Raw genomic sequence first — 15,445 nt, forward strand, 5'->3', positions numbered from 1 at the left:
CCCTGCATCAGCGCGCTGGTAACTAAAGTACACAGCGACGCCACGCGCTCGGCTTCACTGGTGATGATCGCTGGTGAAGCTGTCTGTTTGGCAGCTCACCAGTAGAGTTGAGCGAAACGGGTTGGTCAAAATCAAAAATAGCCGACTTTAGCTAAAGTCAGGTTTCGCCAATTGAAACTCGACCATACCGTGAGGTCGGCCATGAGGTCTCCGATCAGAGAGCCAAAGTCACATTTCAAATAATGCTTCCAGTGCCTTTTCTCAGCCAATGAAGGTGGACGCACACTGTGGGCAACGCGATGACATGGGCAGCGGCCACCACCATCTTAGAGAAGGGCATTTAAGTGATTGGCTGGCTTTGTGTGGCATCTCAGTGGGTATAAAAGGCTGTGACCAGCGACCGCCGTCTTACTTCTGCCATGTGCCGGCTGGTATCACGGACAAATAGAAGCTATCTGGGTGTGACTCTGGAAGAAAAAGGCGAGGAGTTTTTCTGTTTTTCCAGACCTACACCTTAGAGTGCTGTCCGCTTTTCAAACAGTTTCGTATATCTGCTGATTACGGTCAAAACTAGACAGTGACAGTGTGTGTCAGTCCCTATACAAATAGACAGAGATTGACAATTTTCCAAACAGACACTGTATAGAGCTGTCCGATTCTCAAACAGTATTGTAAGTCTGCCGTTTGCATTACAGTCACATTTATACAGAGTCAGAGTGTGTGTGTGTGACACTCTGTAAATACAAAGACGGAGATTGTTAGTTACACAAAAAACGTAAACAGCTGTACACTTCTGATACAGTTCCGTATATCTGCTTGTTGGATTACGGTCCAATACATACTGTGAGAGCGTCTGTGACTAGCAAAACATATACATAGATTTCATTTCTTTAATACACCTTACACAGCTGGACGCTCCTCATACAGTACAATCTCTCTGCTGGTATTTTTGGTACATTTTCCCAAACATGAGGAAGTATGGTGGAAGAGTCCGCGGACGTGGGCAGGGGGGCGCAGCTGGTACTGATGGTGGTGGTGCATCGGCTGGTTCTGCAAAAGCACAATAGCAGCTAAGGCAGGAGGTGTTGAGCCTGCATCATTGACTAGCCCAAAAACGCCTGTAAGGTTGCCTTTTCTTGGAGTAGGAAAACCGCTTTTAAAGCCGGAGCATCAGGAACAGATTTTGACGTAGATTGCCGAAACAGCCACCAGCTCTATTGCCACCTCTTCTGAACGTTTGAAACCTGCAAGCACAGAGTCGGCAGTGCAGGGTTCTGGTCAGGAAAAACAGCTTTCCTTGTGTCCTTCACCTCTACCAAAAGTTAAGGATGCAGCAGCCCATACTTTAGATTACTCTATGGAGCTCTTTTCACATACCATGTCTGGGTTATCCAGTCAAATCCAGAATTCCCCAGTCCAAGATGAATCTGACATGGAGTGCACTGATGCACAGCCACTGCTAGATGATCCTGCTGGTACTTCGACCAAGAGCACTACATTTCCCTCGCAGTCTCTTGAGCCAGAATCTGACCCTGATGAAACTCAGGTGCCCCTTCCCGCATACTATACCACCTTACACGGTGACACAGAGGAAGGTAAAGAGGAAGGTGCAGATGACTTTGAAGAGGAGGTGATGGATGACCCAGTTCTTGACCCAGATTGGCATCCATTGGGGGAGGAGGGTGGCGCTGCAATGGTTCAGATAAGGAGAAGGATCCGCAGCAGGCATTGACATCGCAGCAGTGGTTATCTGCCAGGCCTGTAGCTGTCCAAAAACGTGGAACAAAAACTAAAAGAGTTGCAGGACAGCTTGACCAGACGGTCAACTTAACACGGCATGCAAGGCCAGAAAATGTATACCATAGTAGGAAGAGTGCAGTGTGGCACTCCTTTGTCCAAAATCCTACTGATGAGGCAAAGGTTACCTTTAAGAAGTGCAGAAGGACCTTTAGCCAAGGTAAACAACTCAGAAATTTGATTACCAGTTGCATGCTTAGACATTTAATCAACATGCACTTGCAAGCATGGATGGACTACAAAACCTCAGGTAGCACATGTGCACCTGCTCCGACTGAAGGTAGCCAGCAACGCTCCATCAATTCCCCCCACTGTAAGACCACCGCCACCGTTCAGCACACCACCAGCACTAAATGTGGAGGTGTCGTCACAAGGCCAAAGCACTCAGGGAATCACAATGGTTTTGCAACACAGCACTGAATCTAGGCCATCACCACCAATACCATCACCAACCCCCTCTCACTCCGTCCGGTCCACCGCTGCTTCCCCCATATGCAGCTCTCCAGTCCAGCTCACCCTACCAGACACTCTGAGTAGGACAAGAAAGTACTCATCCTCTCATCTGCGTACACTTTGTTTGAACATCTACATTGCCAAACTAATCTCATTAGAGATGATGCCCTACCGTTTGGTTTAAAGCAAAGCTTTCCGCGACCACATGGCCTACGCTGTCCCACGCTATGACCTACCCAGTCGGCACTTCTTTTCTCGAAAAGCCATCCCTGCCCTCCACCGGCATGTGAAAGACAGCATTGTCTATGCACTAAAACAGTCAGTGAGTGGAAAGGTGCACCTCACAACAGATGCATGGACCAGTAGGCATGGCCAGAGCCATTAGGTGTACATCACTGAGGCACTTGGTTAATGTGGTGGATGCAAGCTCCACTGGGGACAGCGGTGGTGGAACAGTGCTGCCTAGCCCACAGTATAGGAAACAGTTGGCTGTAGGCTTTCGATCCTCCTCCTCCTCTATCAGCAAAAGCTCGTCCACAGAGCGCAGTCGCACGAGCACTCCATCTGCAGCTGGCAGTGTTGCACACAAGGTGTCCCACTGTCGAACAGCTAGTGGTAAGCGTCAGCAGGCTGTGTTAAAGATGATGTCTTTGGGCAACAACAGACACTGCGGAGGTACTGGCCGTCTACTTGCAGCGACAAACAGAGTCATGGCTGGGCAGTCTACATCTTGAGACAGGCAAGGTAGTCAGTGATAATGGCTGTAATTTTGTGGCAGCCATAGCCCATGCAAAACTCACACACATACCTTGCCTGGCTCACACTTTGAACCTGGTGGTGCAGTGCTTCCTTTATAATTATCTGGAGTTAACATCCCTGCTCCATAAGGTGCGATGACTGTGCTCGCACATCCGTCGCTCAAACGTCCACTCTACTCGTATGCAGAAGCTGCAGCGATTGCTCCACCTTCCCAAGCACCGCCTAATCATAGATGTTGCAACAAGGTGGAACTCCACCCTGCTCATAGTTGAGAGGCTGTGCGAACAGAGGCAGGCTGTAATGCATTTGTGGGAGGATACACAGGCAGGCAGTTTGAGGGAAGACATGGAATTGTCGGGTGTGCAGTGGTCAAAGCTGAAAGACCTCTGTAAAGTCCTTCAGTGTTTTGAGGAATGCACACGGCTGGTAAGCACAGACGACACCATCATAAGCATGAGCAGTCCACTTATGCGTCTGCTCATGCAAAGTTTGATGCACATTAAGGATCAGGCGTCTGCAGCGGAGGATGAGGAGGGAAGCCTTGATGACAGTCAGCCATCGTCTGGTCAGGGAACTCTCCTGGACGAGGTGGAGAAAGAAGAAGAGGAGGAGGAGGAGGATGAAGGGATGATTATTTTGGGCAGGAGGATGCTTCTCAGGGGGCAAGAGAAAATGTAGGCTTTCCAAGGTCAGGTCCAATGTTCGTGCGTGACTGTAGGGATGAGAAACTGGGTCTGAGCAGAAAAAGTAAATTAATGTGCATGCAAAATGTAATTGCATATGAACACATGACCTTTACACAGAGAAAACCAAAAGCAAAACACAAAACAAATATCCTGGAATAAAAAAGTAAAAAAATATATTGCAAAAATTGCATGAAGGTAGTAATAATAGTAATAATAAGGGTATTTAGTTAACATAATTTTGATCAAAATAATGTAGAAGCCATCCCGCCACGTCACGGCAACCCCTGTGGGACAGTCCTAACTCTTGTATTTAAAACCTTTCCACTTGTCAAGTGACGTAAATGTGAACAAGGACAGAGGGACTGAACCACCAGTAATAGTATAGGCCAGACAGGATGGATTTTCCAACTCAGAAACAGGGCGGTCACACCCTTATATGCACAGAATGCATAATGAAACAAATGAGAAACTGGGTCTGAGCAGAAAAAGTAAATTAATGTGCATGCAAAATGTAATTGCATATGAACACATGACCTTTACACAGAGAAAACCAAAAGCAAAACACAAAACAAATATCCTGGAATAAAAAAGTAAAAAAATATATTGCAAAAATTGCATGAAGGTAGTAATAATAGTAATAATAAGGGTATTTAGTTAACATAATTTTGATCAAAATAATGTAGAAGCCATCCCGCCACGTCACGGCAACCCCTGTGGGACAGTCCTAACTCTTGTATTTAAAACCTTTCCACTTGTCAAGTGACGTAAATGTGAACAAGGACAGAGGGACTGAACCACCAGTAATAGTATAGGCCAGACAGGATGGATTTTCCAACTCAGAAACAGGGCGGTCACACCCTTATATGCACAGAATGCATAATGAAACAAATGAGAAACTGGGTCTGAGCAGAAAAAGTAAATTAATGTGCATGCAAAATGTAATTGCATATGAACACATGACCTTTACACAGAGAAAACCAAAAGCAAAACACAAAACAAATATCCTGGAATAAAAAAGTAAAAAAATATATTGCAAAAATTGCATGAAGGTAGTAATAATAGTAATAATAAGGGTATTTAGTTAACATAATTTTGATCAAAATAATGTAGAAGCCATCCCGCCACGTCACGGCAACCCCTGTGGGACAGTCCTAACTCTTGTATTTAAAACCTTTCCACTTGTCAAGTGACGTAAATGTGAACAAGGACAGAGGGACTGAACCACCAGTAATAGTATAGGCCAGACAGGATGGATTTTCCAACTCAGAAACAGGGCGGTCACACCCTTATATGCACAGAATGCATAATGAAACAAATGAGAAACTGGGTCTGAGCAGAAAAAGTAAATTAATGTGCATGCAAAATGTAATTGCATATGAACACATGACCTTTACACAGAGAAAACCAAAAGCAAAACACAAAACAAATATCCTGGAATAAAAAAGTAAAAAAATATATTGCAAAAATTGCATGAAGGTAGTAATAATAGTAATAATAAGGGTATTTAGTTAACATAATTTTGATCAAAATAATGTAGAAGCCATCCCGCCACGTCACGGCAACCCCTGTGGGACAGTCCTAACTCTTGTATTTAAAACCTTTCCACTTGTCAAGTGACGTAAATGTGAACAAGGACAGAGGGACTGAACCACCAGTAATAGTATAGGCCAGACAGGATGGATTTTCCAACTCAGAAACAGGGCGGTCACACCCTTATATGCACGGAATGCATAATGAAACAAATGAGAAACTGGGTCTGAGCAGAAAAAGTAAATTAATGTGCATGCAAAATGTAATTGCATATGAACACATGACCTTTACACAGAGAAAACCAAAAGCAAAACACAAAACAAATATCCTGGAATAAAAAAGTAAAAAAATATATTGCAAAAATTGCATGAAGGTAGTAATAATAGTAATAATAAGGGTATTTAGTTAACATAATTTTGATCAAAATAATGTAGAAGCCATCCCGCCACGTCACGGCAACCCCTGTGGGACAGTCCTAACTCTTGTATTTAAAACCTTTCCACTTGTCAAGTGACGTAAATGTGAACAAGGACAGAGGGACTGAACCACCAGTAATAGTATAGGCCAGACAGGATGGATTTTCCAACTCAGAAACAGGGCGGTCACACCCTTATATGCACAGAATGCATAATGAAACAAATGAGAAACTGGGTCTGAGCAGAAAAACCCCACAGGGGTTGCCGTGACGTGGCGGGATGGCTTCTACATTATTTTGATCAAAATTATGTTAACTAAATACCCTTATTATTACTATTATTACTACCTTCATGCAATTTTTGCAATATATTTTTTTACTTTTTTATTCCAGGATATTTGTTTTGTGTTTTGTTTTGTGACTGTAGGGATGTGGATTTGCCAGAAAGTGCTCATCCACTCACCACTGGCAGTGCATCATTGACACCTGGAACATTGGCCCACATGTGCGATTATGCCTTGCGGATCCTAAAAAGGGACTCCCGCATTGCCAAAATGATGAGGGATGATGACTACTGGCTGGCCAGCATCCTCGATCCACACTACAAAGGCAAATTACACAACATCATCCCACAGGAGAACCTAGAGATAATATTGGCTAACAAACAAACAACTCTGGTAAACCATTTGTTTGAGGCTTTCCCAGCACACAGCAGCGGTGCTGGTTCTCCCACGAGCCGTAGTAGGCACAATGGAAGAGGTGTTCGTTTTGCACACAGCCGAAGTGGCGTTGGAGACAGCCGAAGTGGCGTTTAATGACCATGTTGTGGACTGATTTCTCAAGTACCGCTCACACGACTGCTAATACTGCATCGATTAAAAGTGACAGGAGACAGCAGTTGTCAACTATGGTTACAAACTACTTCTCCTCCCATATCGATGTTCTCCCTCACAGGTCATTCACCTTTGACTATTGGGCCTCTAAACTGGACACCTGGCCTGAATTGGCACAATATGCCTTACAGTAGCTCGCTTGCCCTGCTGCTATCGTGTTATTTGAAAGAGTCTTCAGTGCTGCTGGATCAATCTTGACAGAAAAAAGGACCCATCTGTCGACCCAAAATGTTATGCTCTTTCATTAAAATGAACCATGCATGGGTTTCAAAGGATTTTGTCCCACCTTCCCTTGATGACACATAGGTTGCAAGAAAACTGCCTCTCTTTTGTCCTCCTCTTCCTCTAACTTGCCCAATTCCGCCCTTTGCAGCAGCTGAATGTCCAGCCAACACATCAACATATGCCATTTTTTAAACCTCCCTAAGTGGGCTGCCCACCCCCCCAATGGCTCGGGTCAACACCTGGCACAACCAGGCAAGTGCCATTGCTCTGAACAGGTGGATAGGCCCACAGATGGCCGACGGCACTGGCACAGGGCCCCTCATAGTACAATACAGTGTCCTTGATGGTGGGGCGGCCCACTTACCGTTAAACACACCAGCATACTATGAGGGGCCCTTTGCCAGTACCGTCGACCACGAGTGTGCCCCCCTGCTTGGTCATGGCCACAGCACTTGCAAGTTGCAATACTTACTTCTTCCTGCTCCACCGCTGTGTAGTCTGTGCAGTTAAATCCTTCACACGGACGGCCACTAGAAATTTGGTTTATTGATCGATGATGGGTAAGATGTAGCTATGGCCTTTCCTGCTGGCCTCTACCTTCAGATGATCAATGGCTACCATTTGTGATGGATGTCAACTTACAAGCGGATGCAGTGGTGCTTTATGATCACCTTTCACAGTTGTGATAGTCACAGACATGTGACATTCCTGCCACCATTTTTCAATGTGTCCTCTCATGCCAATACAATAGAATTGCCTACGGTCTGTGGCTTGTCTTTTGCACTCCAAATTGACCAGACTCATCATGATAGGCAGTGAGGACCATGTCTACATCTCTCCCTGTGATCACAGTTTGATGTAGACAATTAACGGTGATGTGATCCACGCTACTGCGATAAAGCAATCCTTTTTTCACAAAGAACCATTTTCGCTGTCTCCACAGACACAGTAATTGAGGGTCTGTATCGCCTCTGCAACATGTACCAGGAGGTTTTCCCACAATGAGTAATTCCCAAATTTCAGCTAACACTCGACTTTCTGTCTGTACTTGTATCCATGTAGTTTCCAGTAGCGGAGAGTCTGGACTGGCTTACTGAGATTGAAATATATACAAAGATTTAAAAGTACCACAACACTGTATACTGTTGTACGCTTCGACTACCTTTCCCTTTTTCTACTTGTTAAATTCTGGTGTAATACATACTGAACCTGCAAGTGTCTGTGTCTGACTCCGGAAGTATAGATGGAAATTTGAAATTACCCCTTGACTGGGTATACCTGGTGTGTGCTGATACAGTACCTTTGTTCAAAATTTTGTATTACGGTATCATCCATTGTGAGTGAGCGTGTGAGGTTTACGCCTTCTATTTATACGTTGAAATGGAGATACCAATTTTTACCCTATACCCGATTCAGCTTGTATCTTGTTATACAGTAACTTTGTTCGACATTTAGTGTTATGGTCAAATCCTTACTGAGTAAGCATCTGAGACGGACTATGGGACAATGTATACAGAGATTCCAATTGTAGCCTATAATATATATACTTGCTATCTTGTTATCCAGTACCTTTTTTACAACATTTTTTATTATGGTCAAACCCAGACTGAGTGAGCGTCTGAGGGTGACTCCGGAAATGAATACCGAGGTTTCAAATTTGGCCAACACTGTATACAGCTGTACGCTTGTGTTACATTACCCATTTACAGCTTTTCATATTCTTGTGTAATCCATACTGGGCCTGAGAGCGTTTGTGTCTGCCTCCTGAAATGTATACAGGGATTCAGAATGTTTACACTATACTATATATCTTGTAGCTTGTGATACTGTACCCGTTTTCACCTTTTTATTTTATTGGGTAATCCATACTGAGCCTGTGAGCGCCTGTGTATAACTCATGAAATATATATGGAGATTTACTGTTATCCCTAGACTGTATATAGCTGTACGCTTCTGATACAGTACCATATATCTGCTGGTATTTTGGGTTAATTTTCTAAAACATGAGGAAGTATGGTGGAAGAGGACGTGGATGAGGGGGCCACCTGGTACTGATGGTGGTGGTGGTGCATCTGCTGGTAGTGCCAAAAACACAATAGCAGCTAAGGCAGAAAGTATTGAGCCATGGTGTAGCTCTGGAAGGCCTGGAAGGCTCCGTTTTCTGGGAGTAGGTAGACTGCTTTTAAAGCCGGAGCATCAGGAACTGTTTTTGGCTTACATTGCTGAAACAGCCTCCAGCTCTATTGCCCCCTCTTCTGAAGTTTATAAAAATGCAAGCACTGAGTTGTAAGTGCGGGCTTCTGGTCAGGAGCAACCTCTTTCCCTGTGTCCTTCACCCACACCAAAAGTGAATGATGCGGCAGCACACACTTCAGATTACTCCATGGATCTCTTTTCACATACCATGCCTGGGTTAATTAAAAATGGGGCCCATCATATACTGGAGCATTCTAAATGGGGCAGATCAGACACTGGAGCAGCATCTATGGGGCACATGATACACTGGAGCATTAGAAATGGGGCCCATTATATATGGAGCATTATTAGGGCCCATAAGACACTGGAGCATCATCCATGATGCCCATCGTATACTGGAGCATTCCATATTGGGGACATCAGATACTGGAGCACCATTTACAGGGCCCATTATACACTGGAGTATTAAAAATGGAGTCCATTATATGTGGAGCATTATTTGGGCCCATAACACACTGGAGCATCGTCCATGGGGACCATCATATACTGTAGCATTATGTGAAGCTCATCATATACTGTATGGAACATTATATGTGGCCAATTATTCTGTATGGAGAAATATATGGGGCTCATTATTCTGTATGGCGCACAATGTGGTGGCCATAATACTGTATGGAGTAATATACTGTCCTTTTTTTGAGCTATTGTGCAATTTAAAATAGATCAATCATGTCATGTAAGCAGTGAAGTATTTGTCATTGTACTATACCTATATTTCTGCGCCGTATCGGAGCATCATGAGTTGTAGTATGTGTTAAAGGGGCACACTGACACTCTTTGGCCCAGGGCACACGAAAACCTGGAGCCAGCCCTACCCCCCACAACTTTAACCAAATAACCCCCAATTTTCAATGCACAGCTATTATTATGTAGTAAAATAAGGTTGACAAGCTTCAGTAATAAGAATTGATGTTTTTGGCATTGAAATGGGCACTGTAGGTGTGTTTACTGTCCTCCACTCCCTGCCGACTTTGCTTCCCCATTGACTTGCATTGGGTTTCGTGTTTCAGTCGGCCTCCGACTTTTCCCTATAGTCGGCCGATTTCGTTCGACCCGACTTTTGAGAAAGTCGGGTTTCATGAAACCCGACTCGACCATAAAAAAGGCAAAGTCGCTCATCTCTACTCACCAGCGATAATGTAGCGACTCACCAGCAATCCTGACAAGTTGATATCGTTGTCATGATCGCTGGTGAGTCGCTATGTGTGACGAGGCCCTAAGAACCTTGGAACATGCTCTCATGGATAGTAGCTAACGGTGTTGCAGGCAGTGGAGGATAGTATTGAAGTATTCTGTCATCGCTGGTGAAGATAGACCTACCTGCCTGTTAAACTGTGCAAGTGATATACTGAAAAATCATTGCCTTAAGTGAATACATATTTATGTTTCTCGGACAAGAGCAGGACAGAGATGTAACTTGGTTCTACTACTGTATAATCCTTTTATATATCTACCACTAAAGGAAAGCCTGAGTAAGCAAAAGCACATTTAAGAAAATAATATACATGATGATGTTTACTTGACACTTTTGAAAGGACAGATGGGTTGTAGGCTGTACACAACACTTGTTCGAGACATTTTGATTTACAGATATTCTTTTGCAAAGGCATCCTTGATGTTTTATTGAAAAACAAATCTGTTAAATTAAAATTGCATCTTTGTAAAACATGGTAATGTTCAGAGCAAATCATCCTAATCCTTGAGGGTTTTCTAATGACATATGTAGATGCTGGAACAATGATTTACTTCCCTTTCCAAACTGTAATTTCTCATTCTGAATTCATTATTATTAAATTAGAAAGAAATATTTAGTCAGATGTGTTAAATAAAGCTTTCATTAAAATGTAAACATTTATTAACTGTTACTTGTTTGGTCATTTTTCATTTAAAAAAACATAACATTTATTTTAAGCCTTTTTTGCTCTATCGGAGACTGAAACTGAAAACAAATTCATGTAATTCTAGGGCTGGCACTGTCAAATACCATTCAAGCAAGAATGGCATTAAGGGTATTTCTTCATGTCACATATGTAGTTTTTCATGTATGCCAGTCTGATTGCTTTCTACCACTTTCATAAGAAGAAAGAACACTTGGTAAAACAGTGGTTATTAGTAACATGAAATTCTTACCCATGAATGAAAAGATTTTGATCAATAAAGTAGCTAGTAATCTCAATATATTATGGTGTCATGCTAAACACCATGTTTTCCAAGTATTCATGCTAGAATACTGATATAAATATATTGTTACATGATCTAGAGTGTCTATAAAACAAAGTTTATAACTTAATGTTCATAATAAGAAATAAAAATAATAATAGAATCAGCTAACAAAAAGGTGATTTAATAAAGGACAAAGTTCTGATACACATCATTGTTAATTTCAGCAGATTCAACATCTTTTCTTAAACAATTTGACTGTTACTAATGTCCAAGTGACCTGACGATATTCATTTACAAATTTACCTGTAGTACACAACAATCATAATAGGCCTTTTTCTATCCTAATATGGAATGAATTATGCATTCTCTGCTCCTATCCCTTTGCTGTTAAAAACTACAATTGTGCTTCTGGGCAGGCCCTCATTTTTTATAGCCCCAGTAATAGTTCCTCCAGTTTGATTGCACTAGGCGATGTGATTTGATAGCTCCAAAGCACTATGGGAAAGCCCTCTCAGCCTGGCATTTTTAGACTTCTCTTAGAGTTTTCAATAGTGTGTGAAAAGGCACCAGGCTTATTTTTAGGGATTTGAGGAAATTCAACTCAAAGTCATTCATCTGTGGATAGATCCCCTCATCTCTATTTATTACTAAAAGCAACATAAATTTTGCAGTATTTCAGAAAACTCATTTAAAGATCTAAAAGTCTTTCAATTAAGCTTGAGTTGAAACAGTATTACTGTACTGAATTTAATTAAGTAAGCAGATAAAAAATGCAAAAACTAAGTTCCATCTTTATGACTGAAGACAACTAATGTAATTTTTTGAGTGATTTAGTTAAAAGTCTTTCTTTGAAGCCTATAAGGATGCTGCAGTAAGACGCAACAAGTAGTGATGAGTGGGTCAGATAAAATTATTAGAAAATTCGATTTGTAGATAAGTTATCAGCAAATGTAATGTCCTTTATTATGCTCCAAGGTCTCTTCAGACCCCAGAGTATAATAAACCCAGAAATAAAATATAAAAAAAATCCTTTTACCCCCTCATTGCTTGCCTCTTTAGTCCCACTGCTTATAACCATCATTTATATAGTCCTAATCACATCGGATTCCCACTGTTTGCACTGAAATCCTCGGGTCTCTCACATTAAGCTTAGACTTCTGACTCAGATGAGGCCCAGAGGGTTTTGGATGAGCACATGAAAACTTACAACCTGATGTCACAAGTGTGTTGTGATCATGAGCAAACATGCTCCAAAATCAAAGATTCAATGTGAGTGGTCTGGGGATTTCAACATGAGCAGTGGAGATCATATGATACGACAAGGACTGGACAGGTTAGAGTGAGGATCATAGAGGCTGGAGAGGTGAGCGGTGATCATGAGTAATATTTTATTTTCTCCTTTTTTTGTAGGCCCTTAGAGTTTCAGAAAAATTGTGAACAGCAGCTGCTCTTTTGCTGAATCCAAATGGAAGCAAATGAGAATAATTACACATTTTAGAAAATGCAGATTTTTGTCAAATTCAAATAAATTTGATATGCACTCGAATATATTCATTCATCTCTACTGACAAGCTGTTCTTCAAATAAGAGTGAGCAAGAATTGCTCAATTTTATAATAAAGAATTAGAAGAAATATTTGGAACGGATTGTTTATTTGATAGCTTTATGTTTGAAAAGTTCATGTTATTCAGACTAGGTCTAATAAGTTTTTTTTTACAAAAAATGAATGTGTTCAAAATACTGTGACTGGGAAAATCTTAAATGGGTTAATACTTGAGATAATACAAAATGATCAATGGACTACAAGAAATATTCAAATATTTAGTCCACTTAACTTTAAAAATTGTAGAAAATCGATCGCATACTTCAACTAAAACAACATCTTAACATTGAACAGGTAAAAGATAATATATTTGGCACACAAGCTAAAAATGAGCAGGCCACAGCTAAAGTGCTCAATTTACTTTAGAAGCTCCCAGGGCACTTTTTAGAACATCAGGTCAGATATAGTAAGATATTGAGAAAATGTACAATTATTTTCCCACTGAGCTGTCAAGGTACTTCATGCTGCGAATTTCTAAGAACCTTGTCTGATAGCCAGAAAATGGCTTCAAGTTTCCTCCATCCTTGAGTTTCCTTTAGACATGATGGCAGATTCTTGTGCCTCACCAGCACACATGGATTTTGTAATTTTAAAACAAATAAAGTCCTAGTGTAATATTCGATATTGCCTAATTAATATTTCAGAAATAGCCTTATCTTTGTATTTAACAATAACCACAAAACGTGATTTTTCTTTTAGCAAAGGTGAAGCTTAACATGCAGCTACATTTTAAATTACATCAGAGGGATCCAAAAATCACTATTGGATTTCCATTTTTCCTGTAAGCATTACAATAAACATAGAAGGAAAGTTTTCTATGCATGTGGTAGTTTACTGGAATTAGTCACTGTACCATCTTTCATTCTGAAACCACAGCTGAGGTCCATGACATTGAGGCTCAATTTTCAGGATTGTTTAGATTTGTATATGATTGATTCAGTTGCTTTAAAAATCTAAAAGTAACTTTATAGTTTTTCTTATGTCTGCAATCGCTGGATTTTACATTTTTCTTTTCACTTTTAAGGTTCATATCTTCAGACCTCTAGTAATAAATTAAAATAAATACATGTGTATATCTCTCCCTTCCATTACTTGTGTTTTGTTTTCAATCACAATATAACATGGTGAAAGTTGAAGAATATGTCATGTTGTTTTATTTCTGACAGGCATTTTTTTTCCAAACATGCAGTTTTAAGAACTCAAATTTTCTCGTTTAGATATTCAAATCGTTTTTGCATTTTAAAATTTTTTTGCATTATATGGAGGGTTTATTTTTATGTTATTTTAGTATTTGAGAGGAAAAAAAGGAAGAACATTCATTTTCTATGTTTATTTTTTATGACAGGCAAAAGATAATTTAAACGTTGTTCTCCATTTTGTAATTAAAGTATTTTGGTTTATTTCTTTTTTAGTCTGGTGTGAAGTTTGTAATAGTACATCATACTAGGAATTTGTTTTTCTTGTAATCTTATCCTGCTTTCATTCATTTCACTCATGGTGCACCGTTAAAGTCATAAAAGACCTTTGGGCATTCAAAATTTTTTTTATCTAGTTTTCCTTTTAAGCAGGGCTGGCATATTAGCCCCAGTTACTGGGCAAAATTAGCCTATTTATGGCACAAGAGAGCAGATCTGGGTCTGTTAGGACCCATCAAATTTTGCTACCTCTGGGCTCTCAGTGATCACATGCTCTTATTGCTTCTTAGACTGTATAATTAACTGTATACAGTTTACTAAAGTGTGTACAGTGAGCAGAAAAAGAGAGAATGCAACAATAACAAAATGTGGAGTCCGGCTGGATCTAACAGACGGATTCCTGCTCTTGCAGCCGCAAGGTCTTATGGAGCTGCTTACACTGAAATTATGTTTCAAAACATTATTGCAGAGTAATATGCTGAGACATTTTAACCCCTTAAGAACAGGGTGCTATTCATTATTTTTTTTTGCCCCCCTCCATTTCAAGAGACGTAACTTTGTTTTTTATATTTCTGTTGATATAGCTATGTGAAGGTTTACTTTTTTCAGGACAAGTTGTCATTTTGACACACAGTATTCATTTTATCATATCAAGTATTGGAAATATGAAAAAAAATTAAAAGTATGACGAAATAGCAAAAAAAATGCAATGCTGCAATTTTTTTTTTGCTACAGCGTTGACTTAGCAGTACAACTGCCCTGGCAATATGATTCTACTGGTCAATACAGGTAGGGAGACACCAAAAATGTATAGTTTTTGCTTTAAGTGGTGAAAAAAATTCTGAATTTTGTCAAACAAAATTTTTTTACTTGTGTTAGTATTTTCCAAGAGCTGTAACATTTAAAATTTTTGGAATATCGGGGCTGTGTGAGGGCTTGTTATTGTGGCTGTTACAAGCAGATCATACCTGCGAGCCTGCATCAAAGGCAGGTAGATGATTTATGACAGTCATAGTATGTCATAAGTTGTTAAGGGATTAAGCTTATGGGCTGTCTGTAGCAAACCAAGCCCAAGCGCGAAATAATAAAATCCATGGCTCAAAAATTCATAAATGACTAATGACAAATAGTGGTGAAAATAGGGTTCTTTATGCTCTTTTGCTCACAGTGCTACAATATACTGCATAAAGTTAAGCCACGCCAAGTGTCAACTTTAATTGTTTGAGGATGAACTTAAATGTGCAATTTTT

General features: G+C 40.6%; 1 protein-coding gene across 10 annotated transcripts in view; it reads right to left on the reverse strand.

Annotated features, from left to right (window-relative positions):
- Positions 1–15,445, reverse strand: part of NAALADL2 (N-acetylated alpha-linked acidic dipeptidase like 2) — a 1,451,400-nt gene that overhangs the window by 649,555 nt on the left and 786,400 nt on the right. The window lies entirely within an intron of this gene.

This window comes from Dendrobates tinctorius, unplaced genomic scaffold (assembly GCF_039654945.1).
Source record: "Dendrobates tinctorius isolate UK_male_01 unplaced genomic scaffold, ASM3965494v1 ptg000060l, whole genome shotgun sequence".
Lineage (NCBI taxonomy): Eukaryota > Metazoa > Chordata > Amphibia > Anura > Dendrobatidae > Dendrobates > Dendrobates tinctorius.